Source organism: Semicossyphus pulcher, unplaced genomic scaffold (assembly GCF_022749685.1).
Source record: "Semicossyphus pulcher isolate SPU_LCO1_2020_fin unplaced genomic scaffold, fSemPul1.0.p SCAF_17, whole genome shotgun sequence".
NCBI classification, from domain to species: Eukaryota; Metazoa; Chordata; class Actinopteri; order Labriformes; family Labridae; genus Semicossyphus; species Semicossyphus pulcher.
This window is the reverse complement of record NW_027211681.1, coordinates 23,572,951-23,593,879: the sequence shown is the minus strand read 5'-3', so window position 1 is coordinate 23,593,879 and position 20,929 is coordinate 23,572,951. Positions and strand designations below refer to the sequence as shown.

General features: G+C 44.2%; 1 protein-coding gene across 1 annotated transcript in view; it reads left to right on the top strand.

The window, feature by feature from the left end:
- Positions 1 to 8,189: 8,189 nt before the first annotated feature.
- mgat3b (beta-1,4-mannosyl-glycoprotein 4-beta-N-acetylglucosaminyltransferase b) overlaps positions 8,190 to 20,929 on the top strand; it is a 78,317-nt gene continuing 65,577 nt past the window's right edge. Inside the window, exon 1 of the mRNA XM_069665820.1 lies at positions 8,190 to 8,276. The gene's annotated coding sequence lies outside the window, so the exon portion shown is untranslated. The remainder of the gene's footprint in view (positions 8,277 to 20,929) is intronic.

Here is a 20,929-nt window from a genome sequence, read left to right as displayed (position 1 = left end):
ATAAAGCTTTTTTGACTGATTGTCCACCTTTAACCGGTCCCCATTGTTTGCTTATACCGCAGCAGAACAAAGTTTATGGCTCTATTGCTTTTTGTCACAGAGAACTAAAACACACGCCCATGTCTCTCTGGCCTTGCGTGGCTTCAGTCGTGCTGTCTGCCTCCAACTCCAGATTTCTGACCTGTCACTCTGGAATTTTATCTGAGGGAAGCTCGGTGGTCGTGGCAGGAAAATCTGTAGCCAAAAGTGATGTTTCAGTTTGTCTGGCACCTGATCAAAGTCTTTCATGACTTTCATATCTCCAGTGTTATCTGAGAAGGCTCTCATGCTGAATATTTGACATTCTGCATTTGGAGGTCTGTGTGTATGTGCCGTGGACAATTTGACTGCACATGGAGGAAATCAAATTTTCCATTTCTCTTTAAGCTTTTTGAGCAGGTGGGGTTTAATTTGCAGAGACAGAAGCTTGCTGCTTTGTGCCGGTCTCATACAGTGCTTTTATTTTTCATCATTTGTGTTACGCTAAGCGTTTAATTTCTTCTGTCAGGAGTTTAATGTAGCCAGAGTGGTGCCGTTGTAATCGGGCTTTGCCATGGTCGGATTCACTGTTGAAGTTTAAGTCTCATTCTTCAAATAAATATTAAGTTTGTTTATTGAACAATTTGAATTTAAGATGGTAAATATTGGTATTTCTCTGTTTATGATGAATCTAAAAAATTAGGTGATTTTATTCTTGAAATGGGCTCCAATCCATAAACGCCCAAGTTGCTTGTTAAAAACTTGGACAGATTACGTCAATTTGGCAGCTCTTTGGGAATCATATTCGAGGTCATTTAACTTAATTAATGACGCTGATGTAAATATAACCATAATGGCATCATGAATTTACTGATTTAGATGTGGTCGTTCTCCATGGTTGCATTTTAAAACTATTTAAACGACATGCCAGCTCCCTAAAAGTGCAGCCAAACCCTCTCTATTGCCCCCTGCTGACTGGCTGCAGGAGAGGTCATAAAGCCCGCCTCCTCAATGTTAACAGAGTCAAACTAATGAAAATACATTTTCCTCAAACATGGTTTCTGTCATTAAAGTTGGTTCTGATTATGCTGATTTATGTCCAAGTGTTAGCAGAGTAGAGGAGTCACTACAGTCATTGAACTTTTCATAACTGTGAACGTCATGCGGCAACATGAGGAATCGCACATTTAGGGGGTATTTTGGCCTCACTTTTGTACAATAAGAGTAGATGGAGACGCGTCGTCCATCTTTACATACAGTCATTTGTATCTTACACATATGTGTTAATATGTTTCATACATTTTGTTTCATGAAAAGGGCATAAAACAAGACATTTTATTTTTAAGAGGTATAGTTGTTTTCGCAGAAAAAGCAGCCTAGCTGGTAGCCTCGGCTTACACGTGTCCAACTGCTGTAGTTTTACAAATCCACTTGACGTCCATTGGAGAGTTGAGAAAACAACTTTATTCCACAGGTGTCACAAGTCGGTTAAACCACTGAATTTTCTCTGCTGGATGACAGAAAACTTAACAGCACAGGACGCGGTCTAAAAACCATGTGACTCCACAGTTAGTCCAGCCTCAACTCAATGCCACAGTTCTGCAGCTTCACAGAAGTTTGTGCGCCAGGGTGCGCTCTCTTAAAGCGACAGTACGTATTTATCAAGAATGAATGACATAAGCTTTTCTACACCTAAACATGAAATATAAAACTTAAAGTCAAGTATAATAAAAACGTACTGATTCATTATTGTTAGTTAACTCCTAATGTTCAAAAATTCAAACTTTATAAACGTACACATTCTAGAACAGAAAACTATGAAAAAATTAACAACATAATCCTAGCCTCCTACAATAGGGCAGTCACAAACAACAATACCTGACCCTAGCTTTTATTACATGTATTTCTTGTAGCCTTAATAAAACATATTTAAGTGTAGGAAGTTAAAAAAGTTGGAATCAGTCTATAAAATATAAAATCTGTGTATAAAAGGCTCGAACATTTCCGTGAGATGAGTCGATGGATCGCGCACTCGTGCATAGGACGTGTTGTCATCTTGTTAACAGGTTACGTGAGAGTGCATGTCCAGCGGGAGTGAGAGACAGCGCCGAAGTTCACTGCAGTTAGTTAAAGTTGTTACCTAATTACCTCCCTCCCTGTCCTTCCTCAGGCTGTGCCGTGTCACTCCGGTTGTTGAGTTGGTGACGATTAGGAATAAAGACTGCTGGAAGGCGGTATAAGATACCTGCGTCTCCTCACCTCATTTACGTGTCCTGCCGATACACCATCCTGTTTATAGTATAAAACCCATAACAAACTAGCCCTACCTTAACACCTCATAAACAGTCAGTGTATGTCTTAAACGCTCTAGGTATTACTCACACTTACTCCAAAACCCTGCTGTATAAAACTGTCCTCTGGTGTCAGTGATGAAAACCTCTGTTATATTGGATGTGAGGACAGGCTGATAACAATATTAACAAAAAAAAAAAGGTCAGAAGCAGCCTGATATGCGGGAATGTAAGGGTCCATCACATGGCTGCACATGGCTCCGGGGGGGAGAACAAATTGAGGCTGTGAGGTTGAAGATCTCAGGCTGGTATGAGGGAAGTTACACCTCAGGAGGCTCAACATGCAGCTGTGTTTACTGTAAAACTGACAAGCTGAGGAGTGCACTGACTCTGTGCACGTACAAAGACTCTGGTTATAGAAGTAAATGGGCCATAGGCCATTTTACATCTGAACTGTATCACTGCTGCCAAATAATGAGCACCTGGACTTCTTGTTCACATGAGTGAACAGCTCCCTTCAGGCCTGAATCTGAGAGAAAGTGACTCAACTGTAACCTGATTCTTAGCCTGAAACTGAGCCAACAAGTCACAATCCTTTTTATATTCCTTTAAGGGCTTATTTTGTCTGACCTTCACCTGATATTAACACAACAGAATAGTGGCATAACAAGCCAATAGGAGAATCCCCTCAGGGTCAGCATATATTTTTCCACTGATGAAGATCGTTTGAGTCTTTTTATTCAGCGCAACAGAGCCGCACAAGCATTAGCTTTGACAGCTATAGCATCAATACTGGACAAATTATACCAAACATACACTGTAAAACATTACCAAACACCAGTTTGTCTCCACAAGCTGTCAAAGGCTGGAAAACTTCCCAGACCTGCATGTGCATCTGCGTCTCTGAGGCCTCCTGAAATAATCCAGCTCACGCAGAAGGCTGTAACCCAAAACTCAGCAGAATCCTGAAACAGCTGAGTTTGGTGTTGTGGTTTTTTTAACGCTTGTCTCTGTTGGTATTCTGCTGGTTCTGATGTTTTTAGCCATGCTAGTGACTCGCCTCTGGATAACAATGTCCACTTTGGTACTAGAGATGGCAGTTATGGGTCTTTGCGGTAACCCAGATCTTCAGCTGCAAGATTTGTTCATGAGACTCGTTCACCAAGTCGTCCAGTGACATTTCCAGTTTACCCGTAACGACAAAGAAGCAACTCACTCACTCGTTCATGAACGATGACGGCTCCCACTGCATTCACTGGTCTTCTCGTAGAATCACGTTATAACAGCTGCTCAGCCCAAGTTGTCCGATACAAAACCTCCTGACATTATAATGTCTTAATAAATAAACATAATTTAGTTTGTGTTCATCTGTCAGTGGTTTAAACGTCTGTGAATCAGCTTTGTGTGCACGCCTGAAACACTTCCGCCCCACTTTTGTTCATAATCGGGTCGTATCATTTACGAGGACCAATCTCGTTCAGTGGACGAGTGAGTGAGAGAAACATTCGGTCAGTTGATACATTTTGTAGTTCTCCTAACCAATGACATGGTCAGCCCTATAGGGTTAGGGTTAGCTACTAGCGCGTGCTAACATCAGTCAGTCTTGTCTTCTAAACGGAAGAAGGAAGGGATTGGGAAGCCGTGAGCAGAGCAGAGTCAGACTCAAATCTGTTAGACGCCAAGCGAGAGAATTTAATGAATGGCAGGTACGAATCAATGCATGAAATTAAACGGATCATTCAGTGCATTAAAAAGATTTTTGAACGAATCCTTCATGACCGAAACACCTCTATTTGGTACGGATTGAAATACCTCAACAACTGTTGGAAGAAATACCTTGAATTATTTTGCAGTGATGTTGTAACTTTTCCTCAAATCAGGTAAAAGCCTTCCTGTGAACTGTGAAATATCTCTGTTAGAAGGCTATGACGAAAAAAATCAATATTGGCAGAAACCTCCCGAGAGGCTTCATTTTCTTCATGTTAAAATCAGTCATACAAATAAAAATGAACGCGTAACTACATTCACAGTGAAACCTGAAGGAGTGCCGATCCTACATAATTACTTATGTCCTGCAATCAAGTATAATCTTAAAGTAATAGCTTTAAGCACATTTTAAATCTTTAATCCTCCTTTAATCCAAGTTTAATATCTGACGTGTGAGGTAAGCCATACTTCTATGATACCTGAAAGGTAAAGCTAGTGGTTTCTGATATGGCTACAGGTCAATACGTAGGTCAGAGCATGCCCTTGTTGCCACATGAAAATAAGATCCCATACGCATTAAAATCAGATGGAAATCAGCGCCTTGGTCAGCTTCAGAAACCAAATCGAGGGACTGGTGGAAGGAAGTTTACACAATGTGCACAAAGTGCTCGAGAACAATTTTCGGGGTGTGGTGTGTGCAGCCATGCATGTCCACACAAATACAGCTTATTGTAAGCATGTGTTCATGTTGTTAACCCAAGGGCAAAATCCATTAGAGGTTACAGGAACATTTTGGCTTCCAAAGATGTTTCCACTAACGGGAAAAGCTGTTAGTAATGCAGTTTATTCTTGCATAATTTATGGTTAACTGAGCGTTATCCTGCTTTATTCAGCTTGACTGGTAACTTCACAAAAGTGACCATCCAGAAAATAAAAAAGCCAAATTAAGTTGCACAATAAATACATGTAAATTAGTGCAGGAAATAGTGTGTTTTCATGCATAGTAATGCCCCAATGTTGAGTCTCATGTTCAGAATATACTTACACGGATGAAAGAGCTCAACCTATCCAACACTGAGCTCCTTGTCATCCCAGCCAGTCCCTCTATGCAACCACTGATCAACATCCAGCTTGGACAAACTGAACTCATACCCACTAAGTCTGCCCGGAACCTGGGCGTCACAATTGACGACCAGCTAACCTTTAAGGTTCACGTGGCCTTGATTGCTCGGTCATGTCGATTTGCCCCGTACAGCATCAGGAAGATCAGACCCTACCTGTCAGAGCATGCAGCACAACTGCTGCTACAGGCTCTAGTGATATCGCGCTTTGACTACTGCAACTGGCAGGCCTTCCTGCATGCACATTCAAACCTCTGCAGGTGATCCAGAACGCAGCAGCGCGACTGGTCTTCAATCAACCCAAAACAGCACGTCACTCCACTGTTCATATCCCTCCACTGGCTCCCAGTCGCCGCTCGCATCAAATTCTAAACCCTGTTGCTCGCTTACAAAACAGCAACAAAAACGTCTCCTGCCTACCTGAACGCCCTCATCCAGGTCTACACTCCGTCCCGCCCACTACACACTGCCAATGAAAGGCGCCTGGTGCTCCCATCACAACAGGGCCCTAAGTCTCTAACTGGACTCTTCTCCTCAGTCGTCCCCCGGTGGTGGAACGAGCTACCAAACTCCACTCGGTCCGCAGAGTCCCTTTCACCTTTAAGAAGAAGCTAAAGACCCAGCTCTTTATGAACACCTCTGACCTTAATGATACTGATGCTACTGATGATGATGACATCCAGGATGTAGTTTATGCTGACTAGGATTTTCATGATGATGATGATGACTATACTTATGTTGTTGTTGTTGTTGCTGATGATTATTATTGTACAGAGAGAGACCGGTAAAACACTTCCACTTTACGTAGGAGTTTTTATAATATATTCATTGTGCTTTACTGATGTAGCTACATCTACAACAGAGTCTGATAAAAACACTGAAGCCTGAAGACGTACTTGTGTACTCATAAGATATGACAGTAAGCATTCATATTGCTTTACATTGTTTTATTTTGTATTTGCTTCATGGGTCCGTTTGATACAGCTGAGAGAATAAGGTCTAAATCACTAACAAAAATACATCTGTGCAACATATTAATCTCATGTAACACACGAGTGTTATAATAAATGTCACGCTCTAATGATGGAGCGGTGATATTGTATTTGCACAGTTACACAGTCTGTGTTGTTTAGCTGTTTGTCCTTCCTGCATTCAGCAGCTGCAGCTGAGTGGATTTCAGTTTGGATCATGTGTAACTTCTTCATCTCTTTCTGAAATCATCGTTTGCTCTGAGTTTGTAAAATATGCCGATCAGCTGACAGCAGACTCGCCCGTGTTACGATTGTTCATTTGCTCCACACAACGCTCCGTTAATGTGAACGCGCTCATAGCAACCCTGTGCTGACTTATCGAGTTGATAACCAGCGTCGTGTAACAGTTCAGTGCGATCTCCTTTGTCAGGTTAAGTGAAGCCAGATCGGGAAGAGAGACCCTGGGTTTGTTGAACTCGCTTTGTAGTGTACCCCCGAGGTTCAACCTGAAAAGACACGAGAGATCGATCACTCTTAATAAGGAACAGTCAGGGTTGGTGCACGTGTATGCTTTGTGACCTTGATGGAGGCGAGTGGAGATCGCTTTACTCGCTGCCTTTAGGAAATAACGTGCTTTGCATCTAATCTCCTGAAGCAAACATGGTAACACGGAAAAGCTCATACATTTGCCTCTGTTGTGATGGTCAAGGATTGCAAGTAAACAAGATCATAAAATAGGATGAGTGTAAAGGTTGAAGTCAATGACGCACCTAACTGAGAGCCCAGGTGAGACTTTATTTGTCGAGTCTGTTGCTCGTGTGTTTTATAGAAAGAGTAAAAATAGTGTCAAAAACAAAGATTCACTTTAAAACATTTATTTCATTGTTATTGTTGCTGTGGAACATTTTCATCACTGTGTCGATTCACTGAGGTTTAATTTGCATTACCGACAGCCTCTCTATGAGCCGACTTGTATTCTTTGACCAGCTGGTATGTCTCCAAATATCCTCTCCATATGATATCCATGCTATTTTTGTGGTATGTAATTTGCAGTACGACCTCAGGGGGGCTCTGCTGTGGTCAGACTTTTAGGATATTTGTGCAAAACTTCTGGAGCTTTTGATACATTTGAGGTAAAGGAGACTTTCAATAAAGTATCACAGGAGTAACAGCAGTTATATTAACAACAGCAGTGTTATTTTCTGCTCAAGCCTCTGCAGAAGTTCACCTGCTCCTCCCCTCCTCTCTCATATTTCCTCAGTTATACCTCCCTCCTACTCCTACATGATGGGCGCCCCCCTCGTCCTGATAAGCAGCATAACGGGGAGGAGCTCTCTTCTCCCGGGGCTCCTCCTTCCAGTGCCTTCGTTTTCTCTCACTTGCCCCCTCACACACACTCTCGTCTCCACCTCCCCCTTGCTTCTCGGAGACAGAGAGAGAGAGGGAGAAGATGATGAAAAAGGAGTAAAAGAGAAGAGAGCTCGCGGGGGGATCTGATTTTCTCACGAGCGGAAAAGGCGTCATACCGGGTGCGGAGCGCGGCGCGGAGGACGGAGATAGGGAGACGCATCACGGAGAGAGAGAGAGATAGGAGACGGAGGGGAGGGAGGGAGGGAGGAGGCGACAGCGGCTCGTAAACACGACAGAAAACGGCGAATAGGACGGCAGACAGCGGCGATCTACCCCCCCACCGCCAACCCCGTGTCCCTCCTCATCTCTTCATCTCCATCCTTTTCTGCGCCGCTCGGCTCATCTTTTTGCGCACCAGATCAGCTCGCTGTTTTCTATCGTAACTGTCTTTATTTGTATCTGTTCTGGACAAACCTCTGCTCGGTAGAATTTCGCAGAATATACATCAGAGGCAAAAGAGGAGGCTGTGCCATCACTACGACCGACAGGATCCGGCGTAAGTCCTGCTCGGGACGATCATCGGCGCAACCGATCCGGTGCACACACCCGGAGGAGTGGGGGTAAACACCGCCGGATGACTGGAGAGTAACACGGGGGACAGAGAGAGACCCCCGGCCCCCTGGTTATCACCGACACTCCAGCATCACCAATGCGATGGCTTAGCGGCTCCTGCAGCAAAACTGCCAGACCAGAATCCGATCAGCAGGGCTCTCATCCACCATGAACCTCTGAAAGACATCCGACACAGGCACAGATGGGTAAGACGAGATGCTCTGCCTTTTCGGTTATTTATTTATATTTTATTCCGGGATATGGAGGAAGGGCTTGAGGGTGGCGGTGGCGGTGGTGGTGGAGGGGAGCAGGGAGGCTTGTGACGTGAAGACCCCTGCACGTACCATATTAGCCTGTAATGTAGAGGAGGGGGTGTATTTCTACCCGTGCGTGAGGCTGATGAAGTTGCTTCTCATGAAATTGGGATGTAGATGGATGGAGATGGACAGATGGCCTTTTGTTCAGTCTGGAGATGGAGTAGGTTTTGGGTTATGCCACCCCAGGAGATTCTACTCTACATTAAGGGCTTCATAGATGTATGCAATTTAGTTTTTAAAACAGCAGCCAGGACCAGGGATGGAGTACTGAATCGGCCTACCTGGCGAAGGCCCAGGGGCCTAAGGGGTCAAGATGCAAAGTATCACTTAAGGAGACTCTGACACACAAAATAACGCAAAAAAAAATGCAAAACTGATTTAGAAAAAGATGCAAAACACGAGCAAAAAGATGCAGAACGACAAAGTCAGGAAAATGATCTCTACAGGCACAGATCCATTGTGCAAAACTTTTACAGGCTGTGATGTGGGATTGTGTTCATGCAAGGATCTGGTGATATGATACATATCTGGATACAAGGGTAACAATTCAATATATTGCCATATGTTGTGTCAGTGTGAGCAACACATCAATATATGCATGCAATCAATCATAACAGATCTGCCAACCCTGTAACATTAAACAACATAGCACCATGTGAAATCTGCACAGAGGCAGAACACGACTTTAGAATATGTATACATTATCACAAAACAAACCGGTGCGAAGCTTAAGGTTATTACACAGTATGACATCCCTATGTAGGAGGAATGGGGGGCATTGACATGTCTGTGCACAGGGGCTCATTGCCTCAACCATGACTTAGGCCAACGCGGCTATTTTTCTGAACGAAGCTTTCTCCTTGCGTTTTTCGTCCACACACAAACGCTGTTTTAGGTCTCTAAAAAGACCTTTTTTTTGTAAAACTCCAGCCGGGGTGAAGACTTTCAGAAACTGCGTTTCCACGGAGACGTGTGGACGGGGGAAAATGGCGTCTTTGGCTTGTGACGTCTGTGCGCCGTTATCTCCTTTTGTGAGGCGTCACAAATGAGGCGACATTCCTTGCAACATGATAGACGTGACAAAAACAGTGATGCTTCTAACCTCGCTAACAGGACATGTTTACACATATATGTTAAGTTACTCGTTTACTATATTGATATATCGCCCCCCTTCCTCGATGCTCCATTGCGGCCCGCCAGGTAGTCTTCTGGCAACAGATTTTTTCATACTTTTGATTGGCTGTGGTTTTCTTTCCGGGTTACATCGCTGCCTGTTGGTGTGGCATTCTCATGACAGCGCTTCTGTTGTGTTTTTGGACGGGGTGTTTTCTGGAAATGAAGGAGGGAAAAACCTGTGTACGTGTATACATGGCTTCAGACAGTACAGGACTGTAGGGCAAGCAAACAACATACATATGTTGTCAAATCACACACCGTCCTTGGTGGGTCAGTTGGTCGATATCCCCGTGATGCTGCCGTAATTGATTGCTTCCCATTTTTCTCTCATCCTTAAATGAATCCACGCTGTAATTAAGTGACTACATTAATGCAGCCACATCTTCATTTTCAAACCGTCACACATCACCGTTCCTCCCTCCCTGCACACCTGAACCGATGGCAAAGTGTTCTTCTCAGTGTTCCATCTCGCAGCCCAGAGGAAACCCCTGCTACACGTCACCTCAGCACGTCTGAATCACCCTGCCCCGGGCGCTTGTCTTATGTATGCAGCTACTGCAAGCTTCACTGACAAGAAACATTTTCATCTCCCAGCTATTCAAACCACAAAAAAATAAAATAAAACCCCCAAGAATCCACAGAATCCATTTCTAATTTCCCACGAGAGCGAGCCCCGGCTCCCTGGTCGCTGCTCAGAGGTCAGGTATTGATCCAGGGGTCCCACATGGGTTGGAGTATATGAGGGGTTGAGTAAGCTGATCCCTGATTGGCAGTTAGGGGCAAATTTAGTGGAAATGAAGGAGGGGGTTGGTGGTCGCCTCAGGGGTAATAGCAGATGAAGATCTTGTTTGTGGATAATCTATAGACTGTGAGAAGTGGATGCAGCCTGTGGTTTCAAAAGTGAAGCCAATACAGACGTGCGTTAAAGCTGCATTCCCTCTAATTGCCAGCAGGGGGCGACTGCACTGGCTGCAAAATGAAACTGGCCCAACTTCTCAGGTGATTTATTACTTTTCCAAAGAGTTTATGGTCTTAATCGCTAGTTTTCCTCAGTCCAGCATGATGGTTATTTTTTACATATAGGATAAAGGAGGGTATGCTTTAGGGTGTGGCGCCTTGTGTTTGACGAGTAGCCTGTGAACCAGGATAGAGACATACCCTGTCATCCACATACAAACAAATGAGTGACATCATGGAAGCTCCGTCTACTTCCTGATGCAGTCTGTGGTGGAAAAAAATAATGTGGAGATAAACACGATCCTCTTCCTCTTTCCCTTGGCATTGTGCCCTTGAGCAATGCAATTAATCAGCAATAACTCCATTACAGCGGCTCAGTTGTGCAACAGTTGCGGGCTGTTTCTGTACCTGGCAGCTCCCAGGTGTGAACGTGTGAAACAGGGCAGCGCTGATGAGCATGCTCCGTGCGTTCCCTCGTGATGAAGCTGGGTTTTTAAAGATGCGTGTCGGGTAGAGGTAATTATTTGAGAATCGGAGTCAGATCCAGGAGTAGCTTTGTGATGAAATGGCTGCAGGATTATTTTGACACGTTCGGAGAGTGAATTGGTGCTGGATGTGAACCTGCCAGACACGTAAAAGAGCGCAGGGGAGGAAAGAATTTGAGCTTGTGATAAGCAGGAAGTGTACACGGTGTTTTGCAGGAGCATAAGCAGAGTCGGAGGCCTGAAACAAGCGTCTGCCGCTCCGGTTATCTGTGGTTTATTTCGCTGTGGCTTCAAATGGTCGACGATGGCCCGGCCAACATCCCAGATCCAAACGATTCAAAACAACAACATCAACAAAGACCACATCTCATGGGGATGCTGGCCTTTTCACTCCACGGTGATGCTGATGCTGAGAGACAGGGCCCTGTGTGTGTGTGTGTGTGTGTGTGTGTGTGTGTGTGTAGGGGAGATGTGGGGGCTTACAGACGGAGGAAGAGAGTAAAAAATAGAAAATGTTTCCAAGGGATTTAGTTGTTTTTTTTTAATGCCACAGCTGGGGACTGAACACAGTTGTCAGACCCAAATTTGTGTGTTGCATGTGCATCAGATTTGAAGGAGATGGGGAGATTAAAAGCATGAAATGTAAAGATGGAGGATGGATGAATGTATGGAGGGTCTGAAGAATAAAGATGGAAGATTTGGAGAACAGAGTGAGCTGGAGGGAAGCACGGAGGGATGTTACCCAGTCGCGTGTCTGACAGAGCGCCTGGACTCCAGAGATCCACCTGAGCCCCACAGCCGAAGCTCGCTCCTTCTCACACACACTCACGCTTCAATGTCAGTTCTCTGTATTGTCATGGCATGTAAATACATCTGTAATGCAGAGAACAACCTGAGCAGAAAACTAGAGGACAAAGGAGACAAAAGAAGAAGAGATGCGGCTAATTCAATGATATAACTAAGAAGAAATATCATTATAAATAGCTTAATGTTGTTTTCTTTATTACACATATAGGAATAGTTCAGCATTTTGGTAAGCGTCTGCTTTCTTGCCAATATTTAGCAGCCGGTTAGCTTAGCAAATAGACGATACAAAGGTGGATCACTGCTACCTCTGCAACATCCTAAGGCAGGGGTTTCCAATAGATCCAATAGATGTCTGTGACATCTCAAACATACACGGAGTCAGAGCCATCGCATGGGCTGTATAAAGTGTGCAACCACACAGCTCCTCGCACCTCTAAAGACACTTCAAAAGTCGCCTAATTCAGCTGGAAAAAGCGCAGACCTGGCAACCCTGGCTTTGCAGCTTTAAAGCTCTGTGTTTATATGGGAAATATATGAACTACACAGCTTATGGGCGTATGACAGCCTGTGGAGACGAAGTTTATACTTTAACTGTGTGCAGAAATACAGACGGATCGCAACGTTATTGATTCAGGTATGAGCATCAAAACACACACCTCATATCCGCTCCTCTCCTCACGTCTGTCTCCTCCCCGCACGGCGTGATAACTCTGATAGACTACGCGTGGATTACCTCCGGCTCATCTCAGTCACAGCGTGTGAAGACGTATTTTATGCTTTATAAAGGTTCTTCACGGAAATACGGGACCGATTGCAACGCTATAAGTCAGAGGCAGAGCCTGAGAAACACACAGATCAGTCACTGCACTGCACGACGTCCTTACAAAGGAAGAAGAATTGAATATCTATGGCTGTCACATGCCTGTAATATGTGCTCGACTGCCTTTATACCGTCCTCAGCCCACACAGTCATTGCACATGAGCATGGTTTTCTTCTTTCAGTTTGTGTCGATTTTGGCGCCCCCTGTGGACAAAGACGTACCTATTATCTCTTTGCTGGTCTTGTCCTGTGCACGTTTAAGTTATGTTTTCTTCAGAAAAATCTTCTCCTGCTTTCTTTTATCATTTAAGCATATCACAAGTCGTGAATCTTTGTCGTGAATCTTTCCTGTTTCGCCCACGTGCTGTCAGTCTCCTCGTCTGACATCTACCCCGCGGCAGCGGTTACAGGTAATGAAAATATCTACAAAGAAATTTTCATTCTAGTCGCTATTGGTCTTATTTACTATTGTAGGTGATATAGATGCATCAGTATTATTTTCAGGCTGTTTTATAACCACCAAAAAACTTACAGGAGCTTTAAGCTTAGTTCAACATGGTTAGCGATGATGATGTGTTGCGTCGTTCTTTGTCTCTAGTCGACTCGACTGGTCCTGCACTAATAGTGAGGAAGCAGTGTGTGTGTGTGTGTCTCTGGAGGGAGTGACTTTAGCAACTTCACCGTATGAATCGAGCTTACTCGCGCTGCTTTCTCCAGAGTTGCTTGCCCCAGCTTTAACTTGTTTATTTCATTTGTTGCATCTGCATTTGTTAAAGGCGACAAATTGCCGTTGAAAGCAGGGATATGTGAAGGACTGTTTCTCGGCCGGGACGAGTAACTTCCTGGACTCTACGCCAAGAAATAGTCCTTTGTCAGTGACCTGATAACAGAGTGTTATCAATCTCCTCTTATAACTCTGGACAAGAAAGCCAACAACTGTACCTCTCGAAACTACTCCTTTAAGGCAGTCAGACAGCTGACAAATAATCTGTCCGGCTGCATCTGTCTTGCTCTGTGGCAGCAGATAACAAACCTATAGCTGCTGGTGCCGCTGCGTGTCTGTCAAAGAGAGAGGTTTTTTCATCAGGTACGGTCAAAATGTCTACCATACTAAAGCTTTCCCAAACTTTGATCACAGTGAGCTCAACTCTCTTTATATTCTGGACGTGCGGTTTCTGGCCGTGAAGTTTTGACGTCTAAATAGCAGCGGCTGCAGTTTCCCTTTCTTCTTCTGTCTCACCTTTTCAAGCACAGCGAGTCTGCAGGAACCTTCTGCACCGAGTCTACTGTCAAAGCATCAAACGATAAGAGGAGTTAATGTAGAAAAACGGAATGATGAGACATGTCTTCATACCATGCTGCTTGTCTCATTAGCAAACAGCCAGACGCAGCTTTACACCTTTCTATTTGTTTAATAAAAACCCCTCCATCCTCACTCCCTCTCTCACAGCACTTTCATTACGTCGCTCCCTCTTTTCGCTGCCTGCGACTCGAGTTGCAAGGCCGCAAACAAATGGCTTAGCTGGCACACAGAGAGGCTGTCAGTTACCAGAGGTGATGTGGGTACGCAAAGATCAGCAGCCTCGTCCTCTTCCACGACATCAGATGTTTGCGTCACTCCACTGTCTTAGCTGTTTGTAATCATAACACGACACACTCAACTGATGTAAATTTATATCTGTATGCTGTGTAAAATTCAACTGATGGCCTCAATCTTTCTCCAAGTCCAACATATTGCATTTTGTGAGGAGTGAGAGTGTAAGTTAGCAGGAAATGGCCACAAACCAGGCTTGTTGTCCTGAGCAGATGGATGCAGACATCTGATATCCTGCAGTGTGTGAACACCAGTGAAGGACAGCACAGAGCTCTGCATCGCTAAAGTACATTTCTCTATCAAATTCAGGAAGCCATGAGTGAAGCCTTGGGTAGCAGAAGAAACAAAGTAAAATAAATGTTTCTTGCATGGTTTAAAGGCATCAGTTAGGGGTGTACTGCAACCTTAAAGGAGCAATTTGTCCCTGGAAAAAGCCACTGTCAGTCAAAGCTCGTGGTTTTGCCAATTCTACATTCCTACAACACCCAGCATGCATTGTGCCCCTCCCTATGAAAGGAACGGGCCCAGCGAGAGACGCTGGAGTGAAATACTACCGTTTCTCTGCAGGCAATGGCTCAGAGCGGGACAGAATCTGAAATACAACGAGAATATACCGGTGGATCGTCTAAAAAATCTTCGGGTCTGCAGTCTACATTTCAAACCTGACTATTTTAAATGAGACATGACATCGGAGGCGGGCGTCCTAGACTGAGGAAGTGTAGTTTAGGAAGCTTCCCGCCAGACTACGTAAAACGCGCTATCTGGCGGAGGTGTTCCAGGGCCCGTATGAGAAGCGGATAGCGTCCTCCAAAGGCACAGAGAGAAATTGTGTTTTTTTGTACCATATGGCATTAGCTCCCCGTAATAGCTTGTTAGGACTGAGGTTAAAAATAGGCAAACTGGCCCTTTAACTGAATCATTTTATGATCTTAAGGCCAGTTTCACTCAGAATTGCACTTTGCATACTGTTTTCGCTTCAGCTCAACTGTGTGGAACAACGTGGGTGGAGAAGTTCTCGCTTTTTAATTAGTCTAACATCAGTATGATGTAGGGGCCTGAAATTGGTTTTTCTAACTGGGTGCATTTTTACGCTTTGGACGGGGAGAATTTGTGAGGTTTACTCTGGATTTACAGGTCTGATTGCATTTCTCTTTCTTTTTAGCTACATCATCATAATGTCACGGCCATTTCTGAGCCTGTTGTCCTGATACACGTCTACTTTATGCTTCACTGCAGTTATGTTACAAAAGTTAGCTGTCTGTTTGACATGACTTACATTATCAACAGAAGCATCAGGCCATTGAAAACAACTTCCGAAATAGTCAGCCCACAAATTTGGCATGGGAACAATAAATAATACACACACTGCCAAAACTGTGTGTGTTTAGGAAGTGGCTAACAGCTGACGTGATTGCTCCTAATTGCACAACAAACAATTAAATCGCGTTTCTTGTTCAGCCTGACGTCTGTGAACACAGTAAAACAAACATGTTTAGGCTAAGCTCAAGAGATTTTTTTATCAACCACTTGAAACACCAACAGCACTGGACATTAGCTAACAACAGGAAATGTTTATGTTAGCGTGTACTTAGCGAAGTAGCTAGTGCAATACAGTGACTCAGCAGTGAGCAGCTAACGCAGAGAAGCTTTAGAAAGATAGTGACTTTCACTCCAGCTAGGATTAAGAAGCCATACCATGCTGACAAAAAGAGGATGCGTGTGTCATCCACGCTCAGATTGGGACAGTCATTATTCTCCTGACAGGAACTGAAACCAGTCTTCGCTCATGATGGAAATGCTGCATATAACTCATTTCCTGGATTCTCCTGAAGTTGAAAGGTTGTTGGCTGAAGCAGCGACTGTAGAACACAAATAGATCCTCGCTTCTCTCTTCTTGTTTTCTGTAGCTGTTCAACAGGCTTTGAATAAAACAGATTAATCTTCTAGTTAAATGACAGGAATGGAGGGCTTTCAGTTACTGCAACTCTAGCTAACCCGTGTCTATAAATTTAAGATTGCTCTTAGGAGAAATTAGAGCACAGGTTGAGTGAAGCTGAAGGATCAGGGAGGCCATGTTTGTCCCAGCAAGCTAGTGCTACTTCCTGCTCAGGGAGGTCTTTGGATTTAATATGCTCTTTATTCCTTTGGAAGTCAGCGGGACAAAGGGATGTTTTCAGTGCTGAGACACAGTGAAGAAACACCCCAGTGAGCGCTGAAGTAATTAGAAGACATAGCTCAGCGGAGGGTGGAAGGGGAGAAAAAGGAACCATGCAGCAGCATGAGTGTGGCCTGTTGGTTTTCTGTTGACCTGGATAGTACAGTAGAAAGATCTCTGTGTGGGTCATTACTGGTGTTTGTGTGTGTAATCCTAAAGGATGAACTCTAATAGTCGACCAATTGTGAGACGGTTAAAGTCTTAATCGCCTGTTTTTTAATTTGTTGGGTAGTCAGTTATAGGAAAAAGCCACTGTCAGTCAAAGCTGGTGTTCTCTGTAATCTATAGAAGCAATAATATTTGAAATTGGTGCCATAGCTGTGGAGAAAGTTGTACAAACAGCTCGTGGTTTTGCCCATTCTACATTCCTACAACACCCAGCATGCATTGCACCCCTCCCCCTGAAAGGAACGGCCCAGCGAGAGACGCTGGAGGGAAATACTACGGTTTTCCAGTCAAGGACATTGATCAGAGCGGTACAGAATCCAAAATATGACGAGAATATATACCGGTGGATCGTCTAAAAAATATTCCTTTCTGCAGTCTACATTTCAGAGCTGACGATTTTGAACGAGGCATGACATCGGAGGCAGGCGTCTTAGACTGAGGAAGTGTAGTTTAGCAAGCTCACTGGCCTCCGCCAGATGACGTGTTTTACGTAGTCTGGTGGAGGTTTTCCAGGGCCCATCGGAGAAGCAGTTAGCGTCCTCCAAAGGCACAGAGTTTTCCCCTACCATAATAGCATTAGCTCCCCATAATAGCATGATAGGACTGAGCTTGGAAACTGGCGAGCTGGCCCTTTAAAATCTGTTCAGTCGTTGGATCCAAACGCACATTATCTTGTTTGCAGCAACAAACCAGGATAAGTTTTCCAACTACAGTTTGATGGACAAATACAGGGTAGGGGCTCTTTAATGTAGCAAAGTGTGTGTTATTACATTCGTTTCCTGCCATTTGATGCCCTACAAAATATATATTTAGATAAGTTAATATCATAAACCTGCGTGAAACTAATGACTACTTGTCGACTAGGAAAATCTTTAACTTGGAGCAGCCCCTGTAATCCCGGTGGTTCAGGCCGGAATCGTCCCAGACTCCAGGTTGTCCAAACTAGCATCATGCTAACACCGCAGACAGGTTCGGCACGGCTGAGCACAGCCTGCTGGGGGAATTAAGCCGTGTTCCACCTCTGATCTGGCATCTGTAGACACACACACACGCACACACACGCTGCGAGGCTGCTGGCTGTGCTCACACTGTTCCTGGAGAGAGAACCCGACACACAGACACACATCTTTTTTTTTGACATCTCTTTCAACGCTCTCTCTATCACCTGACTTATCAGGCTTCCAGCAGTAGTCTTGACCATCTCTTGCATATATACACCTGCGTCACCATCAACCCTCCGCCAATGCAAGTTGCAGAGCCTGTGTTGAGAGGATAGAGGGGGGAAAGTGGGAAAACTCACATTTCCTGGTCTGTAGCCTCGCATTGCCTCTGGTTTCAGTGTTCAAAGCCCTCATTAGTTACTCGCAGTGTGTTTGATGGTTCGATGCACGAACGGCTCAGCGTTTCCCGTCACCAACCTTCTGTCAAGCTGCAGAGGAAAAAAAAAAACTCATCCCGGAGCTGAGCACATGAAAGGTAGCGTTCTGCTGCTCGACTTTGACTCTGAACGCTCGCATGTCACTTCAGACTGTGGAGCTGGTGTTTCTGGTACACAAGCGTATACAACAATTTTTCTGTGGGTGTTTTGCCCTGGAGCAAGGGTTTGATTGCATAGACAATGTAACAGGTGTAAGAAGTGCGACGTGACATATCATGACAACATCTCCAGTTGTTTTTGGCAGCATGAAGCCCGAAACTTCAGTCATTGATTTTACTTTGACGCAGTGAGCATTAAAGGTTCACTTAATTGCATTTGAGTATAAGGTATTTCTCACCTTTCACACCTACAGTCTGTTTGATCAAAGACCAAATTGTTACAATGTTGCATTTTGCCTCGAGTTTTGTTTGTGTTCACGCGGCAGGCTTTGGGCCCGATCAGACAGGACGCGTTTTAGCAGCTGGGGGCTTTTTCGTCATTGTTTTCAGTGAGCGGGACGCTTTTTGCGAGCTGCTTTTGAGTTGCAGAGCGCCTCGCGTTTTTAAACGTTCTGTGCGCCTCAAGTTGAAAAAACTTCAACTCAAAGCAGAGAAGCGCCCAACGTTATGGGCGTTTGTTCTCATTGTCCAATCTGATGAAAGGAGAGGCGGGCCTTCTGTCAGTAGTCAAAATAACGGTTAGGTTAACGACAGCTATGATTCGGTGGTTGCCTTAACAACAGTTGAAAAAAAAGGCGCAGCGAGCTGCTTTTTTTTTTTCCCGTAGGCTTCAACTGAAAAGGCAGTGTGGTGCGCCTCGCGTTTTATAGCCTGCAAAACCTGCTCTGTCTGATCGGGCCCTTTACCAGCCGACCAAAAAATTTGATGCACGAGGTAAACTGCTCTCTTAATGCTCAGAATTTCAACGTGGGGAAATTCCCTGAAGTAAACTCAACACGATCACAGACTTTGTTGTTAGAGGGTTTTTTTTTTTTTTTTTTTTAACTTCTAACCGACATTGTTCCACAGTTTGATCAGTTCCAATTCCCTTTAATTTTTCTCTGAACTGAACGCCTCTGTGTTCTTGTACGTTTCATCCACCATTTGTGAAAGAACCATCTATTAGAGCCCTCACTTGGTCGCTCCCCCGCATCTGTCCTCTACTCATCTTGCTCCCTGGCTGCGTGGCTGTCTCTGCAAGTGTCAGCACCTGTTAACAACCCAGCACTCCGCGTTTTTTTGGTTTCCCTCCTGTATTAGGTCCTACTTTAAGACCTGAATCGAACTGGACAGTGGCTCTTTTGGAAACAGACTGAGTCCCATCTTTTCTGGTGGACCATGGTCCGATATTTTGGTCCGCACCAGAGTTCGAATGCGTGCTTTCACTCGTCCAGATGAACAGGACTTTCAGAGTAAAGTCAGAAAGTCCGGACCGAAGCTGTCATGTGTGAAAGCACCCCTAGAGTCCCAGTGTGCACAAACTAAATATAACACTATGTTTTGCATTTGTGGTAAATGATGGAAGTTTTTTAACGCTTTTAATTTGTTAACCATGATCACGTAGCACTTAAGTACTTTGGTTAAAAACAAATATAGTTTGATAAAACAATCTAAAATCAGGGACTCACCTTTTTCACAAGTTTGAAGCTGCATCTTAAGCATGTTTCTAACATGTCAAACTACAGCTAGAATAGCTGACAATCATCATTACAATATTCTGACTTCTCATGTAAATCTGACAAGATTTAGTCTGATTGTGTGCTGTGCTTCCACCTAAATGTTTTGCATGCACGTGCTTCTCTTTCCCAGTCAAATGTATCCGCCCCAAATCAGCAGGTTTTTCCAGAGAGCTTCCCGATCAATACCGCATAGGGCAACCTGTACCTGACACTATCATTATGATAATGATGGGGATTTGTCTGCCATTTGTATCTGTTTCAGGTTGTTCAATACACTCAGTAAAGACTAACTCGACCATTGTCACAGTGTTTACTCTTCACTTCATTTGCTGCGTTCAGCATCATGTGTTTTCACTGTTACCTCGCCTGAGAGCCAGCTACCGGCCTGTAAAGATCACTATCAGAGCCAGTGCGGACACAGTTTAACAAGGATCTCATAAAAATCATGAAGGCTACACGGAGACCGCATCGAACCTGCTGGTCAACACAGATATGATGGAGTCTAGTTAATATGTCTTTAAAATACAACATAGCAACGGCAGCCAACGGTCATATACTGAGAGATATTAGCCGTGTTGTAAGCAACATTAAGCACTCAATGGTTTGAACTCTGTGATAGAAAAGAGCCTGCAGGTGCCTAGATATATATATATGTCCTTTCTTAGAGTATTTTCAAATACTTCATATCCTGACAAACCTGTGCAACCTAAGCTACCAGGTTATTAAAGTCAATAAGCTAGAACAGTTGATGAAAGTAGAAATATTGTGTCACAAATAACAAACCTACACAAACCAAACTTTTATGCATGAAAACAGGTTAGAGCTTCAGACCCCCGGCGTCCGCCTCTGCACTCTTTCCTCTATATAATAACTCTAAATGACATTTATAAAGCGAGCGTATTTAAATTGTTTACGGTCTTTATTAATGTAAAACTCGTAGAAAGACGGGGCTGGCAGGATCAGCCCGGCTGAGGCCGCAGCCGACATGTACCCAGTATGACCACTGGGCCGGAGCCGTCACACTTTTAGCTTTCTGTTGCAAACAGAACTGAGGGTCTAACTATTTTTATTTTAAATACAACAAGTAACAAGTACAACTAACAAGTAAATAAAAAAAAAAAAAGGATCTCCTGTAGCCATTTTGCGACCGCTTCTGCTTATTGCGTCATGTTTTACCACCCGTAACATAAGGTAACAAAATGAGTCAACGAACGTACAACTTCAT